A 19,826-nucleotide genomic window follows, 5' to 3' on the forward strand; every position below is an offset into this window, starting at 1 on the left:
CCAATCCTCAGGGTCCCTTCCAACTCTACAGTTCTATGATTCTATGAGAGAGAAAAACTCAAATCGAATCCAATTGAGATGCTCTCTTGGATGCAGTACAAGTACAGGATGTTACGGGAAAGCCATCTGATTGCCTTTGCTTGGATGAATTTCATTTATTAATACAGCCTGATGATGCTCGGATAGAGAAGATGCTTGAAGGGTTACTCTCTAGTGAAATGGGGTCCAGGATGGAGTTGAAGGACTGGTCTTTCTCAGGTATTATCAGTCCATGTAAAGCATGGGTAGGCAAACTAAGGCCTGGGGGCCAGATCTGGCCCAATCGCCTTCTAAATCTGGCCCGCTGACCATCCAGGAATCAGCGTGTTTTTACATGAGTAGAATGTGTCCTTTTATTTAAAATGCATCTCGGGGTTATTTGTGGGGCATAGGAATTCGTTTGTTTTCCCCCTTCGTCAAAATATAGTCCGGACCCCCACAAGGTCTGAGGGACAGTGGAGCGGCCCCCTGCTGAAAAAAGTTTGCTGACCCCCCGAGTAAAGAAAAATGTGGGTGGGAAGTAGGGACAAGCATGTTTAGACCCAGGTGAATTTGGGTGGGTTTTTGAATTCGGGTCGGAAAGGACTTGAGGTAAACACTTCTTTGGGGGAAGAAGGAATTAGCGTTTCAATTAAGAAGTGGTATAAATGTCTTCTCCACCTCCTTCATCAAAAAATTAGGCATAAAAGCTGCTAGAAGCTGCTAGCAAGTGTAACTCCTACCAGGTACCTACAAAACGACCAGAAATGGTCTCTGGAATGATGAGAAACATTGGCCTGGATAAAATATTAGAGCTCATCTAGACTTCTTTTTGTTCTGCATTTCTAGACCCAGATCAGCACTTAAAAGTGCCGTGTCCAAACACTGCTGTTGTCGTTCGTCTGAATTTCTGTTTGTTCCGATCCAGCATTAAATAATTTTTATGGGGAAAGTGCTAGGGCGAAATGGGGGGGGGGGCATTGCACAGATCTGCTCCTAGAAAGTGCGGGGCACAAGGTAAGTGTGGCTGATCCCAAAGTCAAACTAACGTACGCCCCTTAACTTTCATGGTTCTAGTCTGAGTACAACTTACTTGGATAGAGCTCAACTATTGGGGTGAGGGAACGCCTGTCCCCAATGCCAGCCGCATTTTGAGAGTGCAAATGGGAGTTGTGCTTCCGAACTCCTTTCCTACTGAACGACGAATGTCATCTATAAGGTCTTCAAATGGACACAGAAAATTTAACCTCTTCCAGGCCACCTTTTCCTAACAATGTTTTCATGCTGCTGGTTTGTACCGAACTCCCATTACGACGGTTTGAAGCGACGCATCTTAAAGCGCCTTCTTGTTTTTTCCTGCCATATGAGAATTGTGCGCTAGAAAGCTGCCTTTAAATAACATTTTAATAAGTTTTTTATGAAAATGGTAGTAAGCAATCATTATTTATAATTCAATACATTATACAAATGATATTAAATATTCAACAGTTCTTGTTTTTAATTCTGGAACCCCAGAGGTATTCATACACAGGCAGTGGCGTAGCGTGGGGGGTGCAGGGGGGGGCGGCCGCACCGGGCACAACATCTGGGGGGTAGGGGGCGCAAATCCACAGGTTAGGGGGCGCAAATCCACGGGTTAGGGGGCGCAAATTGCTTGCCTTGCCCCTGGTGCTGACAACCCACGCTACGCCACTGTACACAGGTGTCAAGAATTAAATACCCCTAAATGAAGGATGTGAGTCTACCGACTTCTGTAGCAAACAAAACCCCTTCACTCTTGTATTTGCTGAGTCATGGAGCAAAGCAACTGAGGTAACAATATTTGCCAAGTGACTGTATTTGGCTGTACAGTTAACGGTCAATTAATATTTCAGGTATAGGGCTTTTATTTTATTTTATTTTACAAACTTATTTTATTTTACAAACTTTATTTTACGCAGTCATCCACATGACATCAATGCAAACTTGGAAAATCTTCAACATTACAGATTCAGCTCACATCTGCAAGGTATACTGGAGAGATCATTTATCCATAGCGACTGCTGCGATGGAGACAGAAGAGAGATTGCCATTAGATAGCCATTCATAAGCCGTATAAATTGAGGCCTTTTAGAGTCAAACCCACCTTTCTTATTTATTCCCCTTATCCCTCTCCGATAACTGTACATCCCAGGTATAACGGTAAAGGACCCTTGACCGTTAGGTCCAGTCGTGACCGACTCTGGGGTTGCGGCGCTCATCTCGCTTTATTGGCCGAGGGAGCCGGCGTACAGCTTCCAGGTAATGTGGCCAGCATGACTAAGCCGCTTCTGGCGAACCAGAGCAGCGCATGGAAACACTGTTTACCTTCCTGCTGGAGCGGTACCTATTTATCTACTTGCACTTCGTGTTTTCGAACTGCTAGGTTGGGAGGAGCAGGGACCGAGCGACGGGAGCTCAACCCGTCACAGGGATTCGAAACGCCGACCTTCTGATCGGCAAGTCCTAGGCTCTGTGGTTTAACCCACAGCGCCACCTGCATCCCATATCCCAAGTATACTTCAGCCAAATTTGGAGAGAGGCTGGCTCATTTCTCTGCATTGCTAGAGCTGGTGTTGAGTTGAAAATTCCCCTAACACAGAGCCTTCCCAATGTTGCTGGGAACTCTAACAGCATGGCCAGTGGTCAGGAATGATGGGAGTTGTAGTTTGGCATCATTTGGAAGTCCACAGGTTCTTCACCCATGCCCTAAGAGCTTTTCACCCAACCTTTGAGGTGGACATGCTGCCCCAAGCTCATGTTTTCCCCCACCAATCTCAGTTTGGGGGTGGCAGGGCTTGTCCCCCTGGCAGCAGCGATGCTACTCTGTCAGAAGGGTGGCATCACTCCTCCACCCAACAAGAGATGGTCGGTGATGAGGCAGCTCTGTTCCCTGGTCAGGGGAAAGCAGAGCTGGAGGAAACTTTGGGCCAAATCTTCACAGCTACGTTCTTTGGCTGTGAAAGTGAGGAAGGAGGCAATTTCCGCAATTTTCATGAGTGGGCTGGAAAACCATCACAATTTTTGAGGTGGTTTCTGAAAGCAGAGAGGCTTCTCTCCTTTTTTTGGGGGGGGGGGGAGGAAGAAGACTTCTTGCTCTGCAGCAGGTGGCTGTGGTACTCCCATTTCTCCACCACAATACCTACGGAAGTATTTTCTCTTGCCCCCAAAGTTCGCTGTCTTTCCTAGCTCTTTCCAAAAAGCTAACTGGAACTTGCAGCACACACACCTGTGGGGCAGAGAGAGGACAACCAGATGTCTGAGGTGTAGCTGCCATCTCTTCATCCCAACCCTGCCACCTTGGAAAGTCACCAAAATTCTCCCACCCACGTTTTAATGACCTCAAATGGGGCAATGGAATGTGTGGCATTTGGTTCATCCTTACATCCAGACTACAAATGATGCAGAAGACGTTTGTTTCTGCAGAACTTAAACAAATTTTATTTTTCATTTTCTTGTCATGGAGGAGATGGGTCTGTTCTATATTTGCCAGATGTTTTTGGCCATGTTTGCAGAAACTTAATATCTATATGTCACTTTAAAACCTCAGTTCTCCCAGGAGTTCACTGGAATCTGTACACAGCAGCAGGCCGTGGCTGTGTATGCACGGCTGTTTACTCCAACTCCATCCCAGTGCTGGTGTTTGAAGCTGAAGACACATGGCTTTGGCCACAATCCACCTGTATCCTGTAGTTTCTTGAGAAATGCTGCTAACTGATGTGTTTCCTCTCAAACCAGCTTCCATCTGAGTCAAAAACGTAAGCTATGGTTATGCTAAGGTAGGTACATTTTCGATGATCATTGTGCATGTTCAGATTTCGGCTTCCTTGAGTAGGAATTTGGGGAGGGGTGCAGGTGTGAGGAAGCAAATAAACTGTTGCGTACGGCAACATAAATCTGGGGAGAAACGGCTTTGCTGTGTTTTCAGCTGCCAATGTGTACATGCTCTGTACCTTTAAAGCAAATTTGAAAGCTCGTTCTTTCCTGCAAAGAAATCTGGGCACTGCAGTTTATCCCTCCCAGAGTTATGATTCCCAGCAAGCCTTAACAAACTGCGGTGCCCAGAATTCATTGGGTGTGTGTGTGTGTGAATGTGCTTCGAAAGGGCTTTAAGGATACAGTGTGTACATGTCCTTAGTGCTGACATGATATTGAAAAAGTCTTAACTCTCCACTTGGACCCAGATGCTGATTAATTTACTGTAAATATCCCAGCAATTACACACAGGCACGCAGGCACACACACCCCTACTACATGTCAGTTTGGCCACTATTTTGGTAAGAATGGTAGAGTACATTATTTGAATGCCTAAACCTGCCTATCAGAGCTATGATCCTTGAGATTCCAATTGCTGATCAGTGAACTTGTTCTGATTCGGAACAAGATGGCTTCGTATGCTCATCTGGATAAACCTTTCTTGCAATGTGAGTGCAGAACCCATTAATGGTAGCCATTCCATCAAATGCCCCCACTAGTTCAGCTCGCCATCTCTAGCCTGAATTCACTTTTACAACAGCAAGAAACCACCTTGTCTTTTTTCTAAGAAGACCATTCAGATTCCTAACATTACATTTGTGTATGTGGCACTTCATAATCCCCTCTGCTATTGACTGATATAAGTAGCACAGTATTCTACCATTGAAATGCTAATGCTAAAACAAGTGATTATAAAAGGTTTCCTTTTTTAAAAAAACGTTTTTTATTTAATCATCTGTTTATTTCTTTTCAGAGGTTTCTTTCAGCCCGCAGATCTCAGGGTAGGTTACAAAATTTGAAAACAGCAATAATACATCAACATTAAATAAATAAGAGGAGGTAAAACACAGAGTTAAACCTAGCAAAATAAAACCTGGCAGTGGACTGATGCACAAAGACTTTCTTAAAAACACTACATGGATTTTACATTTGCATCAGTCACTAGAAGGAATTGAGACGGTGTTTGCGGATTTATGTGGAACCATACAGACCTCTAGTGGTGCAAAATGGAAACAAATGCACACATTGATAGCAAATTTGTCAGGTTGTGAGGAGTCTTGCACATCAGTGAAATTTTGCTAGCCTTACCAAAAGCCTCTTTGCTTTCCCCAGGGTTCCGTAGGTTTTTCTCCCAAGAAGGAACCACAAAATTCACCTCAGGATTTCGCATTAGGAAATATTCAGTGGAAATACTCTAGACCTCAGCTTTATCCAGTGCAGGGAGAGTTACTTCACTATCTCCAGAACGCCCATTAATGTTTTAGTCAGGCAAGACACAAACGACACCATCTGACCAAAGACACATAGGAATGTACACAAGGCACAACCTACGTTCCTTAGTCCTACCAAAATTACTTCTCCTTCCAAATTTATCCCATGAATTCATATTAGTCTATGAGGAAGCTGTTGCTAATGCACAGCCATTGAAACCCACTGGAAGTAAGGGTTTTGAAAATGACAGTTCTTAAGTTGTGGTTGAACATATCAGACGACACAGCGATTCTTCAAACAGCTCTTGTTTATTCACAGGCCAGGACAGAACTGAACTGAAGAGCTCAGTCAGCCTGCTTATATAGAGCTCCAGTACAACGTAACTGTAGCAACTTTCTAAAACTATCCAATCACTGAACGTCACTTTCGAGCCCTTATTTGCATAATTATCTACAGTATCCCCCTGCTGGCCCAGGGTGAGAACTTCAGTACATAACAACAGTAACTTTAACCCTTTGGGGACATCACATAGCATGGAGAGAGGGTGAAAGCTGATACCCTGGCCTTAGCCCACCTTGGGGGCTCCTATTGGCTCTGCCCCTGCCCTGTGCATATTTTAGGACTCCCCTTTCTTCTGTGTTTGTAAGTTGCTTTAAACTGGGATCTTAGGATGAAGGGTGAGATGATGATCATGATAATAATGATATGATAGGGAGAGGACCCTGGACAGCATTACTGATGATGGTGGTGGTGGTGGTATTACCGTATTTTTCGTTCCATTGGACGCACCGGACCATAGGAGGGGGAGAACAGGGAAAATTTTTCCCCCTTGTTTTCCCCCTCTAAAACAAGGTGAGTTCAAGGTACATTCACCAGAGCTTGTGGGGCTGGCGGTGTGGGGAATCGCTGCTTTCCCCCACCGCCAGCCTCAAAGATCCTTGAAGCCTTTGGAGTGCAGCGCCCCGCTGCCCTGGAGAGGCTTTGCGCGCAGCCATCCCCAAGCTAGAACAGCGAGACGGAGCGCTCCGCAGTGCTCCGTCTCCCTGTTCTGCCTTTCGGCTTAGCGGCGCAGCCTGCATTCACTCTATAGGACGCACACACATTTCCCCTTAATTTTTGGAGGGGAAAATGTGCGTCCTATAGAACGAAAAATACGGTAATTAAATTGATACGCCATCCTTCATCTGAAGATCACTGCATGCAGACTCAACAGTGCATGTGACCCTACTACGTTTTCATATGCTGCTACCCACAAAGAAAGGAAAATGCCTAAGACTTCAAGCTGTAATCAATGTGACAAAACCGTGCAATGAATCATTTCCATCCAGCTGTTCAAATAAAAGCACCAAATTCATCCTGGTGTCTGCACATCTTTTAGTGCTCACTCCATGAATAAATAAATAATTTTGCTTGCTAACCTTCGCAACAAAGGAGAGGGGGACAGAGCCATACCTGGGGAAGCTCCGCCAAAGTCTGGGAAAGGAATCTCCTTCCTCAGAAGAAAATTGCGCAGAAACGGACATTGCTTCCAGCTCTTCCTTTGCCATCTGCAGTGCCCGCTGGAAGAGTCAAATGAGGTTGTGTCTTGGGGGTGTCCTTGAAGAAAGTACGGGGAAGGCTGCTCTCACAGGGTAAGTCTGCTCCAAATCCACACATTTCCACTTGTTTCCAAGAAGCTCGGTTCAGCTAGAACTCTGCACATGCCCCTTGCGCATTGTGTTCATTTGGCTTTGCCCCAAGCTGTGAGTATACGATGCCATTGCAAAGGAATCAGTTCAAGCTAAGCATCAAAGGAAGTTCTGGTTTTTCCTGCCACACATATTCTGCATGGTATTTGCCACGCAGAGGAATTTTCCACTAAAACCCATGTACAGTGGTGCCCCGCAAGACGAATGCCTCGCAAGACAGAAAACCTGCTAGACGAAAGGGTTTTCCGTTTTGGAGGTGCTTCGCAGGACGAATTTCTCCATGGGCTTGCTTCGCAAGACGAAAATGTCTTGCGATTCCTGGGGGGGGGGGGGTTCGCTCCCCACCCCCTTTTTCTAAGGCACTAAGCTGCTAATAGCCTTTTAGCAGCTAATCCGCTAATCCCTTAAGCCTTTAATAGCCGCTAATAGCCGCTAAACCGCTAATAGCGCTAATCCGCTAAACCGCTAATAGGGTTGCTTCACAAGACGAAAAAACCGCTAGACGAAGAGACTCCCGGAACGGATTCTTTTCGTCTTGCGAGGCACCACTGTACACAGAACACTAGAGATTAAGTGTAAGCCTAACTAGCCCTCAGAACTCCTGGAAGTGAATGCCTGTATTTGGTATTAAGTAATCCTGGACAATTAAAATGGCATCTTCTGGCAAGTGTCTTAGCCCAGCGACCAGATTAAGGCTGTGCATTGTCCAACTTTAAGTTTCTCGGGAAATGCCTCCACTTTCTATACCTCAGTTAAAGGTAAAGGGACCCCTGACCATTAGGTCCAGTCGTGACCGACTCTGGGGTTGCGGTGCTCATCTCGCTTTATTGGCCGAGGGAGCCGGCGTACATCCGGGTCATGTGGCCAGCATGACTAAGCCGCTTCTGGCGAACCAGAGCAGCACATGGAAATGCCGTTTACCTTCCCGCCGGAGCGGTACCTATTTATCTACTTGCACTTTGACGTGCTTTGAACTGCTAGGTTGGCAGGAGCAGGGATCGAGCAACGGGAGCTCACCCCGTCGCGGGGATTCAAATCGCCGACCTTCTGATTGGCAAGTCCTAGGCTCTGTGGTTTAACCCACAGTGCCACCCGCATCCCCTCGCTGCAAATTCTGATTATCCAGACATTCCTCCTGACCTCCCAGTCACTCTCTCCAGTGGTAAAATCATATTGTGACGTTCAGTAAGAGTCTAGTACTTGCAGCCATTGTCATTTAAAGTCCCTTCCACCACATCTCCATTCTTAATGATGCACCCTCTGCAGTGCTGGATTTATGTATAAGCTAAACAAGCTATAGCTTAGGGCCCCACTCTCTTGCCCCCCCCCAAAAAAAAATTAAAGGAAGGAAAAAACTGGATGTACATTTCCAAAATATAAGATAAAAAACAAATAAAATAAAACCTACATACACCAACAGTGTTTTGTGTTGTGTAGGCTCCTATGGTGTAAGTAATGGGCCCCACCTGCTAGCCTGCTCCCTAAAATATCACTGGTTTGCTCTTATTATTTCATGTTATAGCAAGTTTCTAGAGACAAGATTATGAGTCTTTGTAAACTGTGTTTCTAAAGGAACTTTTGTTATTGACAAATGCCAATGTGTTTGCATTATTAAGTTTGTTATGAATAAAAAATCATTTTAAGAGCTGAATAATTATTTAATTCGTTCCGTACTTAATTCGTTCCGGAAGTCCGTTCATAACCTGAAACTGTTCTTGTTTTTGGACCTTTACCGGGAGGGTTCTGTGGAACCCATGGCAGAATCAAATGCAGGTAAAATGTACCAAGGCCTTTGGGGGGGGGGCGGCAGAGGAAATCTGAAGACTGGTTGGATTCTTGGGCCAGGAAGCAGAAACAAATTAATCCAGTTATGTTTAACCACCAGAAATCCATCACCCAATTCAACAACTTATTATTGGAGGGAGCTGTGATTGAACCCCTACAAAGGAGGGATGTAAGTACCAGCAATTTCCATTCCAACCTGTATTCACCATAACCAGCGCTGTTTCCGTACTGCTGCAGTTCAGTTTCTGCCAAATGCCACATTATTTATCTCTTTCTCCACTATTTAACATAAGTTACATAACTTATGTAACGATTTATATAAGATACATCCATGTAAAGAAAACATGAAAACAATGTAAAAAATAAACAAATCGTAGTAGGTATCACTTGCAGACTTAAAACAAAAGCAACAATCTGAACAGACACTGATCGTATTCTCTTAACTGATTTCCATTCCTGACTACAGATAAAAATGTGAACTGCAGCAATTTCCACTCCTGTTTCCATTTTTGTTGGAATTCCCTGACATCACCCCCCCCCCTGTTGTCTTAAAATTCATTAGAACTGAATATTTAGCCACTTTCTGTGCTCTACAAGCAAAATTTGTTATGGCCTCTGTTTGCAAGGAACACCCAAGAATTCTGCTGTTAGGCTCCTGAAAACGGAGGCAGAGAAAAATGGAAATGTAATCTGGGGAGCCTTGCCACACAGCATCCTTTTGTAACAAACAAACAAACAAACAAACAAACAAACAAACAAAGAAACTGTAAACAGGATGTGTACTCCACTGAAGTTCCTATAAACGAGGCAACAACTTACATTTCTACTCCAAAATAAAACCTCTTTAGAACCTTGGGTTTATGGTATTACAGTGGTACCTCGGGTTACATACGCTTCAGGTTACACACTCCGCTAACCCAGAAATATTACCTCGGGTTAAGAACTTTGCTTCAGGATGAGAACAGAAATCGTGCTCTGGTGGCGCGGCAGCAGCAGGAGGCCCCATTAGCTAAAGTGGTGCTTCAGGTTAAGAACAGTTTCAGGTTAAGAACGGACCTCCGGAACGAATTAAGTACTTAACCCGAGGTACCACTGTACTTAGTATTTTCATAACCCATTCATGAGGGCAAAGTGAGCTCTTCACCTTATCTCAGAATGTGATACCAGAACTCTGAAAGGTAGGTCAGTATGATCAAGGACTGCGTTTGTAGATGGGATTCTGATGCACAGCTAAGTATCTTGGCTATTCCTCTATGGTGACAGCAGCAAATGCCTGAACAGATAATACAGAGCATGAGATAGCATGAGAGGGTATTTCCCAGACATGTCAGATCTAATCATTTCTTACCATGGAAAGGCTTCCTTAATCCTTGGCAATCAGTCTTACTCATTTCCTTTGAATATACACAGTCTGTCCTCCCTTGAGCTGCAAAGTCTATTCTGTGCTTATAAGGTAGAGGGACTCCTGACCATTAGGTCCAGTCGTGGCCGACTCTGGGGTTGCGGCGCTCATCTCGCTTTATTGGCCAAGGGAGCCGGCATACAGCTTCCGGGTCATGTGGCCAGCATGACTAAGCCGCTTCTGGCGAACCATAGCAGCGCACGGAAACGCCGTTTACCTTCCCACTGGAGTGGTACCTATTTATCTACTTGCACTTTGATGTGCTTTCGAACTGCTAAGTTGGCAGGAGCAGGGACTGAGCAACGGGGGCTCACCCTGTCGTGGGGATTCGAACCGCCGACCTTCTGATCGGCAAGTCCTAGGCTCTGTGGTTTAACCCACAGCGCCACCCGTGTCTGTGCTTATACAGTTCTGCTAAATATAGTTCACCGCTTCTTGTCACCTTCTGCATTTTGGAAAACTGGTTGGGGATGCTACTATAAGAAGTTCCCTCTCTACACAATAAAGAACCCCCAGCCTGGCCATAAAGTAGAGAACTGATCCATGTTGAAAATGTCCATAAAAGTTCACCAGAATCTTACAGACTCATATTTAAATGGTGGTGATTGATGTGTTCTGTAGTTCTAGACCAGCTTTTCTCAACCTTGGGACACCAGGTGTTCCGGAACTACAACTCCCATCATCCTTGACCACTGGCCATGCTGGCTAGCAATGATGGGAGTTGTAGTCCAATGGCATCAAGGGATCCAAGGTTGAGAAAGGCTGTTCTGGATATTACCGCCAGGTGGAGCTGCAATACCATGGCCCATGTGATGTGTGGTCTTGGCAGTCTTGAAATGGTTTTGTGTAATGGAAGAGGTGAAAAGGGACAGTGAGATGCACTCAAAGATGTTAGTTATTACATTTTAGATGGTTTTCTTTCCCCATCTTTAACCCCACAACCCCCCTGGGGGGATAGACTATGAGATAATAGGTTTACAATCCAATTCACCACACTGGGGTTGCTTCCAGACTATTGTTAGGCAGAATTCAAACAAGTAAATTCAGGTTTTGCTGGTCTGGTGCACTTGTGCAATAGATCTGTTTCTCTTAAAAATTCGACTTTTTGCAGTAAGGAAAGCGTTAGAAAAACACTGGAAAGTGTGGAATAATATTTGCTTGATGCAACGCCATCCAATCTCACGAGCAAATGAGGAGGAACGTTCAATAAATAAGGTATCTAGAAACAATCTGTCTCACTCGAGTAGCTTCCCTTCAAATGCTAAAAGAAAACTGCTGTGCTATAGGGTAGGCAGCAAGGCTGAGAAGCAAAAAAGGTTCAAATTTCTCAAATCCCTAGTTCAATAATCACCTCTGCCGAAAACCAGAAGTTGGCCTTCTGGTTAAGCCACTCAGCCACAGCAGCCTGCCCTCCCATCAGCAATATTAAGATAAAGTTACTGATGAATCTTACAGAGCTGTCGAAATGCAGCCGGATAATGTATTTGTACACTTAGAAGTGTTACGTACTAAGTCTTATTCTAAAGATTGCAGACACTGGAATTTTGCATGTTGTCAAAGGAAAGAGAATAGCAGTTGGTCCAAGTTATTTATTTAATAATGTGCACTCCAGCCTTCTAAATACAGCAGCTTTTAAGGTTATCTTAAAGCAGTTGTGGAAAACCTCAGGCCTGCCAGCCTTCTCCCTTGCCGGAACAAACTGCGGTCAAAAACTTCAGCAGTTTATTATGACTATTTCCTATTTATATATTGCAATCACTGCATGTTACACATTACAGCATAAAAGAAGCACATCCACAATGACTAGTCCTAGCCCTGAGGAACTTGCAATATAAATTTCAATGACAGAAGAGATAACAAAGGGAGAATGTAGAAGGAAGAGTCGCAAGGGGTCAGTGCAATACAATACAATACAATACAATACAATAGCAAATGCACCTAGAATCATAGAATCATAGGATCATAGAGTTGGAAGAGACCACAAGGGCCATCGAGTCCAACCCCCTGCCAAGCAGGAAACACCATCAGAGCACTCCTGACATATGGTTGTCAAGCCTCTGCTTAAAGACCTCCAAAGAAGGAGACTCCACCACACCCCTTGGCAGCAAATTCCACTGTCGGACAGCTCTTACTCTCAGGAAGTTCTTCCTAATGTTTAGGTGGAATCTTCTTTCTTGTAGTTTGGATCCATTGCTCCGTGTCCGCTTCTCTGGAGCAGCAGAAAACAACCTTTCTCCCTCCTCTATGTGACATCCTTTTATATATTTGAACATGGCTATCATATCCCCCCTTAACCTCCTCTTCTCCAGGCTAAACATGCCCAGCTGCCTTAGCCGTTCTTCATAAGGCATCATTTCCAGGCCTTTGACCATTTTGGTTGCCCTATGTGCTTACATTTCACTTCAGCTGCGCGGAGACTAAGCGGTTAAGTGAAAGAGGTGAGCTTTGAAGAGGGAACTGGCATTGTGCAGGAATTTTAAGAGGAACGTAGAGGGCATGGCAAGGCTAAGAAACTAGAAGAGTTTAAGTGAACAGGGGGAGACTTTGCAGCACCTGAGGGTGTTAAAGTCAGAAGTGCAAACTTCACGGGCTGGGATATATTTCGAAATAAACACAGAGGGGAAGGAAGTTCCCTGGATAGCTTTGATAACAAGGACAGTGAGTTCGTGCTGGACATTGGATTAAAACCAGGCATGTCCATTGTGCTTCATAAATTGCAATAAATAGCTGTTTTTCTTGGTGCACTGGCAAGTCTGAGATAACACTTGCTTGACACAACATCGTCTAATCTCCCCGCAAGCAAATTGGGATAAATGCTCAATATACAGGTCATTTGATCATAGTGGCAGGACACCTCACTTGCAGAAGCAGAAACTCCCAGGTCTTAAAGGATTTCATATGTTCCATGAGGTACAGTGGTGCCTCACAAGACGAAATTAATTCGTTCTGTGGGTTTTTCGTTCTGCGAGTTTTCTCGTCTTGCGAATTTTTTCGTCTTGCGAAGCACCACTGTGTATTGACGGTTTCCCATAGGAATGCATTGGCGGTTTTAAAAAAAAGGTGCAAGACGTTTCGTCTTGCAAAGCAAGCCCATAGGGAAATCCGTCTTGCAAAGCAACTCAGAAAACGAAAAACTATTTCGTCTTGCGAGTTTTTCGTCTTCCGAGGCATTTGTCTTGCGGGGCACCACTGTATAAGCAAAAGAAATTCCCTCAACCTTCCCTCTCATTTTCAAGGATATAAGGCATTGACCCTTTCACATTGTCTGCCGGTAATCATTTATTATTGCTGTGCATGGTGTTTTACAAAGCGAAAATAGCAAAACACAGGACCCAGCTCCAAATCCATCTAGATTACTGTTAGGTTGTGGGTGAACATATCAGACGACACAGCGATTCTCCAAACAGCTCTTGTTTATTCACAGGCCAGGCCAGAACTGAACTGAAAGGTTCAGCCAGCCTGCCTATATAGAGCTCCAGTACAACGTAACTGTAACAACTTTCTGTAACTATCCAATCACTGAACGTCACTTTCGATCCCTTATTTGCATATGTGGACTTGAAGTATCTACAGTATCCCTCTGCTGGCCCAGGGTAAGAACTTCAGTACATAACAATTACCATCTAGATTTAAATATTGGGGGCAGCCTTTCATGAGTCAGCCGAAACACCTTGCTTTTGTACAGATCTAAAAAATTGGTTTCTGGTTGTCCTGATTGAGAATTAAAACTTTAAAGTTGTTCTTTTGAAAGTGAAAATATTTTATTAATAAAAGCTGTGATTCTTGCATTTTTATCAAGGGAAAACTGATTCAGGGAAAATCATATGACAATGTTCTACAGATGGTATTTAACCCCCAGCAAATTAGCAAAGATGTATAGAACATATTCTATACATACAACATATGCTGGAGGTGTAAACAGGCTGAAGGGACAATGATTCATATGTGGTGGGGCTGCAATAAAACTAAAAAATTCTGGGACACGATATAAGAAGAAATTAAAAAAACCTTTAAACAAACTTTCAAAAAACAACCCAGAAGCCTTCCTCTTGGGAATATTGGGACCAGAGTTCTCTAAGGGAAAAGAATATTCTTATACGCTGCAACAGCAGCTAGAATACTGGTTGCCAAAAAATGGAAAGGTGAAACGATATCATCAAAAGAGGAGTGGCAGGAGAAACTGTTTGAATATCTTGAATTAGCTAAATTAACTGAGATAATTAGGGGACAGCCAACCCAAAGGTACAAAAATGAGTGGAGAATTTATAAAGAATATTTAATTAAACATTGTCCACAATGGACATGTTTTGACTAAACTCCGCAAGTTGCAAGTTAGATTAAGAATACATGAGACATAATAGAAGAAAGAAATTGAGTAAGGAATATGGAAACAGTGATAACAAAAAGGGGGGAAAGGATGAACCCTCAATGAGGAGGTTGGAAGCCATATGGCGGAATTAATAATTTGTGAATTAAGAAAAAGATTTAGGAATTTAAGGATTTGTATATATTGGTTTATTTGGAATTTTTGTGTGTGTGTGTTTTATTTGGAATGTATAATTTTTGTCGTGTTGGGAAATCAATAAAAAGCAAATTTAAAAATATGCAAGAGCTTTTAAAAAAATGTTTGTGGGCATGTTGGACTGGATATATTTACAGTACTGATAGGAATGATTTTATTTGTTCACAGTCTGCATGTGCCATCACTCTGAATGATAGAGGACACACACCACGGTCACTTACTGCTGATTTTGTTGTCTCCTTGGATGAACCAATACAAGGTAAACCATAGTTGATGACAGCTGATATGGGCTGGGAATGCAGATATATGACAGTTATTCTTAGTATTAATTTACTTAACCCATAAAGAGTTTCCAAGTGACTTAAAAAATTCAAAAGCTTAGCATAAAGTGGGAAAAAATGCATTGCAATAAAAGTCTTTTTTAAAATTATTATTATTATTATTATTATTACCCCACCTTTTGCTGCTGACAGGTACTCAAAGCAGCTTACAGATAAAACAGCCCATAGAGCAAAACCAGTGAAATGACAGCAAAAGGCTCAGCAGTAGAAACACACCAACAATTGACAGCAAAATTGTGCTAATCCATCAGATGCCTGGGGAAAGAGACAACTTTTTACCTATCACCCAAACAATCTTAGTGATGGCATGAAGCAGACCTCTGGACCTTCCTGTGCCGGATTGTTGCTTTATATGGTGTGCAGCATCTTCTGCCATTCCGGTGACAGAAAGGTCATGAGAAAGAACAGTCATGAGACATAGTTATGGTCTTTTACTGGCTGTCCCCAATGGCAAGGCCCTGCCCTGGGCTTAAGAACATGGAGAGATGGGAGATACAGATACAGTTCAAAGGACACGTCTTTTGATGTCTATAACATTTGACAGCATTTCCCTGCCTTTGCCCAGCAGATGGCAAGAGTGTGTTGGTGGTTCTTCGTCAAAGTCATTGAGTTGTTTCACACAGGAAGGCTGGCTTTGCTCAATCTGATGCTCTCTCTCTCTCTTTCCACTTCCTGCTGCATATGGTTCAAATTCTCTCCCACATAATGCTTGTCTAACTTATAATCTGTTTTACTTGAAGAAGCTTCTCAAGGCACATCTTTTGTCTTTTGCTTTTTCCATCCCGAAGCTCTTATTTTCGATAGCTGAGCTATTAACCCTTCTCTATGCCTTCTTGTAGGGATGCGGGTGGCGCTGTGGGTTAAACCACAGAGCCTAGGACTTGCCGATCAGAAGGTCGGCAGTTTGAATCCCCGCGTCGGGGTGAGCTCCCGTTGCTCGGTCCCTGCTCCTGCCCACCTAGCAGTTCAAAAGCACATCAAAGTGCAAGTAGATAAATAGGTACCGCTCCAGCGGGAAGGTAAACGGCGTTTCCGTGTGCTGCTCTGGTTCTCCAGAAGTGGCTTAGTCATGCTGGCCACATGACCCAGAAGCTGTACGCCGGCTCCCTCAGCCAATAAAGCAAGATGAGCGCCGCAACCCCAGAGTCAGCCACAACTGGACCTAATGGTCAGGGGTCCCTTTATCTTTACCTATGCCTTCTTGTGCCTACATTACTTAAGAAAATCATGGGTGCGCACGCTCTCTCACACACACGGTCCAGCCCACAAAGGGATCTCTGTGGGACCAATCCGGCCCAGGCAAGATAAACCTTGCCGACCCCTGCTATAGTTCATCCAGGTCTGATGGATATTACTTTGGCCCCTGCTTCTCTGGTGTTACTGGAACTTGATTCCAATCTATAGTTGTTCCAGCAGAACTCCAATCCTGGGCAACTGTCCACTGCATGAGCATACGGACTAAATCAAGACACTGTATTGCTTCACCCCATAGTAAAAGAGGAAGGAGATGTGGAGTCTCAGGACTCATATCTGTTTCGTGGTTTTACCCCTACTTGTCGAAGACCATAACATCTTTCGGTTTGTGCTCCATCCATATCACAGGCTCCAGCAGAGTCCCAAGGAGGGGAGTGGGCACAATGTCTCCAAAAAGGCTGTAGGCTATGCCACCGCAACACAAAGATAGGACAATGGCATCAAGTGCAAGGTGCTTTGAAGGCCCAAAGTCAGAACTTCAAAGCACCTTGTGAGGTGCTACTGAAGACGAGGTCCCCCCCCTGTTGGCATGTGGCAGTGGCTGCAGGCTTCTTCGTTGGTGCTCATACACCGGTGGATCCTTTTCAGATACATGGCCAGCGGGTTAAGTAGTCAGTGAAATTGAATTAGACGTTTTGTTTTTAGTACTTCTGCTTTGTTTTTAATTGCTAATTTTTACTGTAATTTGATTAAGAAGTTAGAGGTAGGTAGCCGTGTTGGCCTGCCATAGTCAAAAATAAATAAATAAATAAATAAAAAAAAAATTCCTTCCAGTAGCACCTTAGAGGCCAACTAAGTTTGCTATTAGGGACGCGGGTGGCGCTGTGGGTAAAAGCCTCAGCGCCTAGGGCTTGCCGATCGAAAGGTTGGTGGTTCGAATCCCCGCGGCGGGGTGCGCTCCCGTTGTTCGGTCCCAGCGCCTGCCAACCTAGCAGTTCGAAAGCACTCTCGGGTGCAAGTAGATAAATAGGGACAGCTTACTAGCGGGAAGGTAAACGGCGTTTCCGTGCGCGGCTCTGGCTCGCCAGAGCAGCGATGTCACGCTGGCCACGTGACCCGGAAGTGTCTTCGGACAGCGCTGGCCCCCGGCCTCTTAAGTGAGATGGGCGCACAACCCTAGAGTCTGTCAAGACTGGCCCGTACGGGCAGGGGTACCTTTACCTTTAAGTTTGTTATTGTGCTTTAGTTAGTGGAACGAATATTTATTTATTTATTTATTTTGTTTTGATTAAGAAGGATTCATCTATCTATATTGTTTGACTGATGGAGATCACCAATATAGCTGATCTATATTCTTCTCCTTGTCTACCCACTGCAGTTCCAGTTTCTGGCCACTGCTGTCTACGCCTCTTGCAATCTGCTTGCGGCGCATGTATTCCCAGCTGGATTCCAAACCTGGTGGTCTTCATCTAAATCTTCGCTTGTCATCCGAAACCTCTACTGCTGGACTTAAGGGGAAAAGACAAAAAACATTTTGAGACTGCTGCTGGAATTTTGACTGCCTTTATACCAGCTGTTCCAAGTTGAAGTTCTTCCAGTGGTCGGAAAGTATACTGCGCTGTTCCCTTCTGGGTGTCTTAATGGCATCAGAAACAAAGCAGTTGACTCTGAGCATTTGCGCTGAAGAACGGAGCCCTTCATTGTTGAACCCTCGTCGAATGGAACTTGTCTGGATTGAAACTGATGATTCTTTTGGCAGGTCTTAATGGGCAGACCTTGCTGTCGTGAAGAACATGTTTATAAGTTCCAACTATTCCATCTCGGACACATCTGAATTGCCATCCTGGCAAGATGCCATCCTGGCTTAGCATTCTGTTTCTCATAGAAGCAAGCTGGATACATCTAAAAAAGCCCTTAATCATGATGGTATCCCCATGCTGTGAACTATGGCTTCAGACTTGCTACCATAGCATTATTAAGAACACAAGAAGCGCTATTCTGGAGCAAAACAAAAGCCATCTAGTCCAAGATAGGAAGCCCTCAAGAAGGTCAGGATCGCAGCACCATTTGCCTGCAACCTGTGTTCAGAAACACTATCGGAGCTAAGCAGGTGTGGGCCTGGTCGGCACTCTAGATGGGAGACCATATGTAAGTTATTCTAAGCTTATCATGTAAAGAGATATTATATCTCTGTGAGTAGTAAAACAAATAAATCCTTATTATTCTAAATGGCATATCCGGTGGCATTTGTTGGTTGCCTCTGAAAACTCATGCTATAATAGTTTATCAGGCAACGTCAAGCCTCGTTAGTTTGGGTGGAAGAAGTTTAGCCTGTTGAAGTCAAGGAGGCTTAAAGGTGCTTAACTTTGCCTAGACTATGTCATTAAATCTGCAAGGTGCCATAAGATGTTATACTTTTGCTTTTATAGCAGAACAAAAACCAGGGTGAAGAGCAGAGGGGCAGGGGATGGCAGCAGCACACTTAATGCATATTCAGACCTGTAATGGTTCTAGGGGTTGCTCGTGCGTAAGTTGCCGCCACTCCTGGCTAGGTTACCTGGTTGAACCCTTTCTGTCTGGACAGCCTCAAGTTTCGTGGCTGCCTCAGTCGCTGGCAGAATCCGTCAGTGGGCGTTTCTTAAACCTCTTCCAGCATAGAAGCTGTTTGACGCCCAGTCTCCTCCTACTCTCCCTGCATGGAAGTCTTCTGCGCAGGGAGGGTGTGGGCAGCGGAGTACCCGTACTCTCTCCGCTGGTCTCCGGCGAGGAGTCCTGGAGCCACCTCTCCGATTCCCCCATCTGCCCCCCTTCTGCACTGGTGTTGCGCTGATTTCCTTCCCCAGCGGATGGGCTGCCTCTCTCCCTACTGGGACCCTCTCCGGCATCCCTCTGGAGCCTTCTCTCCGCCTCCAGCTCTGATGGCAGTTCCCTGACAAGACCCATTAAAGTCAAAGTTATTGTTTTTATACACTGTTGGCTGAGCAGTGGGGGACAGGAAGAGGCTACAGCTTTGGGACTGCTTTGTCTGAAGTTTGTCCCCATGACACATTTCCTGAGCTGCAACCTCTTTAAACCTTCCTACTGATTTCAGCGGTGATGTCTGTTGCCTTTTTGTCTATGTTCACAAGTCAATATGTCCCCGTTGACTTAAATGGAAGTAGATAGAAATGATACAAGGGAACTGATGTTCTTTTCGAAAGAAAAGAAAAATACTGAAAAGCCAAATAAACAGGAATAGTTCATGCACAGAATCAGTATCATCCCAGCATTCATATTGTAACTCGCTCTACGTGGGGCTGCCCTTGAGACTGACCCAGAAACTCCAGCGGGTGCAGAATGCTGCAGCGAGACTCCTTACGGGGTCTTCGCTGCGAGATCACATTCACCCGGTGCTATACCAGCTGCACTGGCTCCCTACAGGATCAGGTTTAAGGTGCTGGTTTTAACCTTTAAAGCCCTATACGGCCTAGGACCCTCGTACCTACGGGACCGCCTCTCCTGGTATGCCCCACAGAGAAACTTACGGTCTTCAAATAAAAACATCTTGAAGGTCCCAGGCCACAGAGAAGTTAGGCTGGCCTCGACTAGAGCCAGGGCTTTTTCGGTTGTGGCTCCGATCTGGTGGAACACTCTGTCACAAGAGACCAGGGCCCTGCGGGACTTGACATCTT

The 19,826-nt window shown here is 44.7% G+C and overlaps 1 long non-coding RNA gene across 6 annotated transcripts; it reads left to right on the forward strand.

Annotated features, from left to right (window-relative positions):
• Window positions 1-1,719: 1,719 nt before the first annotated feature.
• Window positions 1,720-18,384, forward strand: LOC310677757. 6 transcript variants are annotated; one of them, XR_014511411.1, is made up of 8 exons: window positions 1,720-1,830; window positions 1,959-2,026; window positions 3,587-3,815; window positions 4,766-4,793; window positions 6,414-6,854; window positions 13,523-13,691; window positions 14,789-14,879; window positions 17,534-18,384. It is a non-coding gene; the product is annotated as an uncharacterized lncRNA (long non-coding RNA). The 6 variants fall into 6 exon arrangements; XR_014511406.1 differs by adding an exon at window positions 8,797-8,869 and having other exon boundaries at window positions 1,720-4,793; window positions 6,777-6,854; window positions 13,528-13,691; XR_014511408.1 differs by having other exon boundaries at window positions 1,720-3,815.
• Window positions 18,385-19,826: the final 1,442 nt, after the last annotated feature.

The sequence above is a fragment of the Podarcis tiliguerta genome, assembly GCF_965153285.1.
Source record: "Podarcis tiliguerta genome assembly, chromosome: 5".
In the NCBI taxonomy this organism is placed as follows: domain Eukaryota; kingdom Metazoa; phylum Chordata; class Lepidosauria; order Squamata; family Lacertidae; genus Podarcis; species Podarcis tiliguerta.